This window comes from Cupressus sempervirens, chromosome 7 (genome assembly GCF_028749045.1).
Source record: "Cupressus sempervirens isolate cs-2001-9-10 chromosome 7, ASM2874904v1, whole genome shotgun sequence".
NCBI lineage: Eukaryota > Viridiplantae > Streptophyta > Pinopsida > Cupressales > Cupressaceae > Cupressus > Cupressus sempervirens.
The window spans coordinates 228,410,496-228,418,997 of record NC_143124.1 but is presented as its reverse complement, the minus strand read 5'-3'; the positions used below and the strand labels follow the sequence as shown (position 1 = coordinate 228,418,997).

General features: G+C 33.9%; 1 pseudogene; it reads left to right on the top strand.

Annotated features, from left to right (window-relative positions):
* Positions 1 to 1,289: 1,289 nt before the first annotated feature.
* LOC149546334 (uncharacterized) lies at positions 1,290 to 7,069 on the top strand (annotated as a pseudogene).
* Positions 7,070 to 8,502: the final 1,433 nt, after the last annotated feature.

The following is an 8,502-nucleotide window of genomic DNA, read 5'->3' as shown; positions in this document are numbered from 1 at the left end:
TTTTACTAATTTGAATTATTAACTATTGTAGTATTTGAAATATAAACTTTAACTTAATTTAATTTATTTTTATATTTAATATAAAATTATAAAATTCAAGCTTTGAAATATATATTGATTTATACAAATGTTGGTTTCACAAAAAAAAATTGAATTTTTTTTTGGGCTTTTTTGGTTAGCTTAATGAATATATTATTTGTTTTAAATTATTAGACACATTTAAAATTTTCTAAATTTCAACAATAAATAAATTTTATTATATTGTATAAATAACTCATGTTAACCTTTATAAGGAAAACTTTGTGTTATTAAAATTAGTTTACTAAAATTTAAAATAAATTCTCACATAAATTTATTATAATACTATATATAATTATTTAAATTAATTTGACATTATTCATAAGTACAAAATCTCAAAGATTTTAAGTTTTCCAACTGAACTTTGTAACTATCTTTTTTGATCAATCGATTATTTAATTTAAAGATTTTAAGTGTTGTTTAGTGTAATTTATACATGGTTTACTCAAAAATAATTTTTCATTATTAAATTACACAAGATAGTGATTTAGGCCTGGAATTTGATGGTCGTATTGACCATTTTTGCACTTTTTAACTGTATATGACAGGTTGAAAAATTGTATGATCGTATAAATTGATAGGCTAAATTTTTCGAGAATCGTCAATATGACAAATAAATTTATTAGTAAACCATCAACACTTGTTATAGGCAACTTAGCATGCTATTTAATAATATACAAAAATGTGATCATATGTATAATATATATGCATGATAAATATGTATTATTTTATTTTATATATGTTTCTATTTTTATTTTCTTTCTATTTAGATATGTTTCTATTTTGATGATTGTGTATTTATATTAATTGAGAATCATTGTTGAAATAAGAATATAATGAATTTAAAAAAATTATTTTTATATTACTAATTAATTTTTTTAAAAAATTTGAAAATTTTGTATATATTACTAATTACTAATTTTAAGTTATTCATTAAGATTTTTACACATATTATTAATTAATATTTATTTTTCTCATTTATAAAATATTTAAATTTAAAATGATCTTTTAAATTATCTTAAAATTAAAAAAACTGAATAAATTTTTTCCTTAAAACGTAAAAGGAAAGGGACAGGCAGCGGCTGAAGCTCTACCAGAGCTTTTGTTGTGAATGGGAAAACTCGATGGAAAAGCAAATTTGAAAGTAGGACTTTATGTACGTGGAAGATATGAAACTTGGCTTCAGTCTATCACACTACGATAGATTCTTAATGGAAGAGGAGCGACGCGACAGAATAGACAGCCGTAGGGTCGGTCATTGAAAACTGTAATAAAAATTTATAAGGTCAGAAGAGTCGTGTAAGTTAAGGAAATCTCATGTCACCAGTTAAGCGGGAAAAGAATGTCGTGGGTAAGCCGAATGACTAAAGGATCTGCAAGCACTAAAGGATAAGTGTCTTGTTGAAAAAATAGAAGATACCATGCCTGTATTGAGAATGCATGACCACCTAAGGGACTTGGGAAGAGAAATGGCAAATGAGCTCAGCCAACCTCCTCGCCTCTGGCGTCCGCAAGATCTTAAAAAATTGGTATGCATTTTTTTCCTCCAGATTTCTGTTGTGCACCAATTTCAATCCTGATTTCTGTTGTCCACCAATTTCAATTTTGATTTCCGTGAATGCACTATATTCCAGACCATATTTCAAATATAACAAGTCCTTTCTATGAATGTAGGAAGCGAAGGTATTTGAAAACATCATTGCTCAAACCAAAGGTAGGTGTTTTCATTCGTTTTTTGATAAGTCCCTGAATTCTGAAGTTAAATTCTTTCTAGGAGAATTGGATCATATTACAGAGAAGTCATGTTTGCTATGGCTTCACCTTTGTTATCCATATCTATATTATGGATCATATTCCTCCAATTTAAACCATCCAAGGCATACGCAACAAAAAGGTTTGAGCGCGCAGCCAGAAATTCCTTCATGGATTCCTCTCCAAAATCTGCAGTGTCTGAGAATCAGCAATGGATATTTCAAAAGATTGTGGCAGAATAATGTAGAGGTATTCTATTATTTTCCATAAAAAGTCTCCATAAATCATATGGATTATGTCATGGTAGATGTTCATCATTTTCAATATCTGCATAGTTGTTATTTTCTTTCAATTCTCCTGATGTTATAGTTGATCTGTTAGATTAGCTAAAATGAATAGAAATCATTTCAGAATCTTCAATGGTAGATTCTCGATTCTTTCTGCCATTGGAATTTGAAAACAATTCTGTTTTGAGTTTCAGGCTCCCTCCAAATTGAAAAAGCTGGAGCTTTTTGAAACCTTTTTAGAAGAGTATCCAGATTTCTTTGGAATATTACCTCATGTTGAAAAGAAAGTAGAAAATGAAGTTGAAAAGCAATTGAGTAATGTTCCAGTTCAACACATATCAAAATTGAAGTCAATGATTGTGAAGACACGTAGAAGACTTTTAGTATCTGTCCCTACAACTTCTGCCAGAGAGTCTTTGTCTCTTAAGGTCCTATTGAATGATGGCACAAAATCTACCACAGTTAAGGCCCCATTGAGTTTGCTTGAAGATCTAGTAATTACAGAAGAAGAAAACATAGGAAAAATTGTAATTGACGGAATTTATTGTCCGAGGCTTCAATCCTTGGAACTAACTTTTATAAGGAAGCTTATTGAAGTGCAACTTAAAAGACTTGAAACATTGCATTGTCTTAAGTTTAGCAAGTGCGAGCATCTCAAAAGCTTATCAGCAACATCTAGTCTTACAGAACTTGAAGAATTGATCCTTAGTGAATGCCCAATGCTTGAGGAGCCAAATCTTGGCCATCTGAATTGCCTGAAAAAGATAAGAATCGAAAGTTGTAATATTGGTGTGCCAGGAATATTCAATTTTAAGATGCTACGAGAATTGAATATTAATAGATGTCCAAATCTTCATGTGTTATGTCTTGCACATCTGAGTTGCCTGGAAAAAATAATAGTTAACAAGTGCGATCATTTGAAAAGCGTGACAGGACTATCTCATCTTCTAGAGCTTGTAGAAGTTAGCATTTCTCGGTGTGGAATGCTAGAGCTTGATTTGCGTCTAGAGGGCTTGAACAGTCTTAAGAGGATAAAGGTTGATAGGTCGGTCAAGGTCATTTGTTTTGAGCTGATTAGTTGTAAAAATTTGGAAAAAGTATCAGGAATATCATTCGAAATGATTCGAGTGGTTAACATTTGTGTTTGTCCAGAGCTTAAAATTTTTCCCGTTATTTGTGGCCAAAGGTGTCTGGAGCTGATTGTAATTGATGGATGTGGGAAGCTCAATAACCTCAAGTTGACTGGTTGTGGTATTTTGAATAGAGTGTCTGGTAATTTTGATCTTAGTGGATTATCCATATTGGATTGTCCAATGCTTAAAGAATTGCCATCTTTTGGGCATCTAAATTACCTTGAGGAAATTTGCATTATCCAGTGTGGGAGCCTGCAAAACATTACTTTACCATCTACTCTAAAACGTCTTGAGTTAAATTCTTGTAGAAAACTCAAAGCAGTTGTAGGAATTTCTGGTCTTAAAAATCTTGCAGAGCTAAATGTAAAAAGATGTCCGAAACTTCCGCTTGAATTGAACCTTTCTAGCTTGAATCGGCTGAAGAGGATTACCGTTGTTGAATGCTGGAGTGTGTACAACATGACAATGCCAACTACACTCATCGGACTCACAGTACACCGGTGCATGAAACTACAATTCAAAGAAGGAATAGGCCATCTGACAAAGCTTAGAGAGCTCCATATTAGTGAGTGTCCAGTTATTGAGGAGATGCCAGTTGTCTGTGGTCTAAGTTGTCTAAAAAGGATTACAATTGATGAGTGGAGTAAGTTCAGTTTTCTTCAGGTGGCTGATTGTGCGATTTTGAAAGCAGTTAGGGGTAACCTTGATATGGGCCATCTGGCCCAGTTGTGGATATCAGATTGTCCAGAGCTTGAAGAGCTGCCTTGTTTTGCACGTTTAACTTGCTTGGTGGAGATTTGCATATTCAGGTGTAGTAAGCTGCATAAAGTTTCTTTGCCAAGAACAGTGAAGAATCTTCAGTTGGAGTCTTGTAAAGAACTGAAAAGTATGTCAGAAATATCATGTCTTATGAATATGGAAAAACTGATCATTTGTCAGTGTGGACAGCTTGAGCTTGAGATGTATCTTGAGGCTATTGATTCTCTCCAGAGCATTACATTTGATGGTTGTGGGAAGCTGAATTCTTTTGTTTTAAGAAAGTGTCAAAATCTGAAGAGGGTGGTCGGTAACTTTGATGTGGAATGCATTTCAATTTGTGGTTGTCATGAACTTGAGGAGTTGTCCATGCGTGATTGTTCTGGACTGAGCTGTCTGAAGGAGTTCAATATTGAATCATGTAATAAGCTGGAAACCATAACATTGCCAGTAAAGCTCACAAATCTCATTGTGCAACGTTGCAGGCATTTGCAAAGGATTGCAGGAATGGATGATCTTAGAGAGCTGCGGATTAGTGAGTGTCCGGAGCTTGAGGAGCTGCCAAGTCTTGCCAGATTGAGATGCTTGATCAGACTTAAAATTGACTGCTGTCAGAAGCTGCACAGCATAATACTGCCAATAACACTCAATAAAATATCAGTGCACCAGTGCAGAAGATTGTCAATTGTAGGAGGACTCGACAATCTTACAATGCTTACAGAGATGTACCTTAGCGTGTGTCCTGAGCTTGAGGAGTTGCCAAGTCTTGAAAAATTGAGCTTTCTAATCACGACCCAAATTTACTCTTACAAGAAGCTGCATAGAATAAGACTGCCAACAACACTCAAAAATCTCACTGTGCAACGCTGTCGAAAATTGCTAAAGTTGGAAGCCATAGGCGGTCTCTCAAAGCTTACAGAAATACACATTACTAGTTGTCCTGATCTCAGGGAATTACCTGTTCTTGTTGGTTTGAGTAGATTGGAAAGTATAAAAGTTGATGGTGATTATGGGATTTCTAAAGGATTGTTACATAGCTTTGATCTGGGCCATCTGGCACAGTTGTGGATATCAGACTGCCCAGAGCTTGAAGAGCTGCCTTGTTTTACAAGTCTAACTTATCTGCAGGGGATCAGCATATCCCGGTGTATGAAGCTGCAGAAAATAACTTTGCCACTAACATTGATGAATCTCCGCTTGGATTCTTGTAAAGAACTGAAAAGTGTGTCAGAAATATCACGTCTCACAAATCTTGTAGAACTGATAATTTCTCAGTGTGGAAAGCTCGAGTTTGAGTTGTGTCTTGAGGATATGGACTCTCTTCAGACTATAGCATCTGATGGTTGTGGGAAGATCAAGTCTTCTCAGTTGAACAAGCGTCAAAATCTGAAGAGGGTGTCAAGTAACTTTGTTGTGGAATGGATTTCAATTTGTGGTTGTGATGAGCTTGAAGAGTTGTCAATACATGATTGTGCAGGACTGAGCTGCTTGGAGAAGATTAAAATTGAGTCATGTGATAAGCTGCAAAACATAACACTCCCAGAAAAACTCACCAATGTCATCGTGCAACGTTGCAGACGTTTGCAAAGGATAGCAGGAATGGGCGATCTTTCAAATCTTACAGAGCTACACATTAGTAAGTGTCCTGATCTTGAGGACTTTCCTCTTTGTTTTGATTTTAGCAGTCTGGAAAGTTTTACAATTGAGGGATGCGGGAAGTTTAGTCATCTAAAGCTGGCGGATTATGGAATGTCAGGAGTGCCATGTAGCTTTGATCTGGGCCATCTGGTACAGTTGTGGGTATCAGATTGTCCAGCTTTTGAAGAGCTTGCTTGTTTTGCACATCTAACTTGCCTTGAGAGGATTACCATAATCAGGAGAACTAAGCTACAGAAAATAAAGTTGCCAATAACATTGAAGAATCTCCACTTGGATTCCTGCAAAGAACTGAGACTAGTGTCAAAAATGGGCAATCTTTCTGAGCTTACAGAACTGTATATTAGTGAGTACCCATTGATTAAGGAGTTGCCAATTCTTGGCGGACAGAGCGGCTTGGAAAGGATTACCATCTACTCTTGTGAGAAATTGCACAAAATAACATTGCCAACAACACTCAGGAAACTCTCAGTCCAATGGTGTAGAAAATTGCAAACGGTGCCAGGAATAGGCGATCTTGCAAAGCTTAAAGAGATGTGTATTGGTCAGTGTCCTGAGCTTGAGGAGTTGCCGGATCTTGCTGGACTGAGCTGCTTGGAAAGTATCAAGATTGATTCACGTGAGAGGCTACACAGCGTAGCACTGCCAAATACAGTAATCAGACTCATAGTTCAGCGGTGCAGAGAATTTCCAGTTCTTGGCAGACTTAAACTGGTTGAAGAGCATTGTCATTGAGTCTTGTGAAAGGCTGGAGAACATACAGGGTATTGAAGAATTGCAAGTATTGGAAACAATGCAGTTTCTATATTGTAGCAATGCTGTAATAGAGAGCTGCATTGACAAGCTGAAGGTATTTATTTCAACTCTTCATTTAACACATTTGTTTAATTCTTACTAACATTTGTCAATCGTTTAAGTAATGTTTCAAGTGGATCTGTAAAGGAAAATAAATTCCTTATTATAAACGAAGGGTTTTATACATTTTCATTTCAGCACATCCCGTCAAAATTTATTCAAGTGGTTGGAAGAGCTGCGGAAGGAGCGAAGTCAAATTTGAGCCGTTTTAAGCTTTTCCAGGCTGTTTTTCCACATTCACACTTTCGGAATCGACTGAGTAAAAGCATCTTCTCATGCAATGTGGTTGAAGTAGATGTCAATAGATCTGCTCCATTTCCCACGATAAACAAATCCTATGAAAATTCTACTTGGAAACTTAACTTGCCCCAAGGAGAATTCATAATTACCACGATGGTTACCTAACAAAATTATGATCTGTTGGAAGATTATAACCTTTCTAGCATGGGAGGAAAAATAAAGACGTGGTGTAAGTGGAGCGTGAGGGAAGACACACCTTGGAAAATCCACCACGTTTTAACTAGAATTGCTGACAAGCTACACCAGAAATAAGAGACAAATTTCGGTAAGTCAAATCTCTTTAAGATCAGTCTTCTAGCATAGCACCAAGATGGTAGAGTAATCATTTTTCTTTCCTAATTAAGTAAACAACGGGTTTGTATAAGTTTTTATCTGTTTTTTTCCTTCACAGATGCATAATTTAGAAAAGGATGGTTTTCTATTAAATTTTATTCTATGATTGTATACTTTTCTTTCTTGTTAGATGAAAAGTCTGAATATTGTTTTTACTATTTTTAAAAATTTGAAGTATTTAAGAAGTGTTTGCCAGTTTTTGATTGAGTTATTTTAATTATTAGTGTAATTTGTCTTAGTGATAATTTAGCGGATATTAAAGCAATTGATTGTGACAATATGGTAGTTGTCTATAAAACTATTGGATAGGCTTCATCAATTAAAACTTTAAATAATAAGACATAATGTGAAAGTTAAACAAGTAAAATCATCATGATTTGTTTCCGATAAAAATATATTCATAATTGAGCTAGGTTAATGAACTTGTGAAATAGAAATTAAATTTTTGTTTTTACTATATTTCTTTGAGGGATAAGGAGTTGAAACATAATATTTTTTAATTTTACAAGAGACTCTAGTGGCGAGGGCCAACGAAAATAACCACTATTCTCCAGCAAGATCTAAATTTAAGAGTTTTACAAAAATGGGTGTATATAAGTAATATTGTCAATTGATTGTAGTCTTAAGGTATATTATGTTCACTATAGCATGGATTTTGGTGGTGCAATTTAATACATATTTTTGCAAGATGTGAAAAAAATATAAAGATATTAGGTTAAGAGTTTATAATATAATTTATTGAAAGAGTGACAAAATAAGACTCATATGTAAGCTAAACTATAAATCCTCTACAAATAGTTTCATAGGTTGATTAAACGGAACTCCATCTTCCATGTTAGTTGTAGCAAGGGTAGAAAGGTTTATTTTTCATTACATCATTTATAGTCATGTGTTGTTTCTAGGCTTCATAATCCTAGGGGAACCTATATAAATCAATATGTTATTATGAAAGAAAATAATGTATTGGCCAAAGTTCTCCAAGTTGAATTGAATACTACTTAATTTTTTATAGAACTATTTATTGAATTTCTTTTGGTATCTATTTGATGCTACCTAAAAGAATCACCAAGTGCTCGAAATCTCTTTATATAAAATTTACATAATTATATATACAATGATTAAAATATATGTTAGAGCATTTTATTACAAGATTTATTGTTACTGGGTTGATGTACAGAAAAACTTTAACAATAAAAGCTTTTTACAATATGAAACACTTCTCATAATTCATAGTTTTGTTTACCAAAGATTTAATGCAAAAGATTTAAAAAAAAGTTGAATTTAAATTAGATTGTAAATATTAGAAGAGCCTATTATGAAACACTTCTCATAATTCATAGCTTTGTGCACCA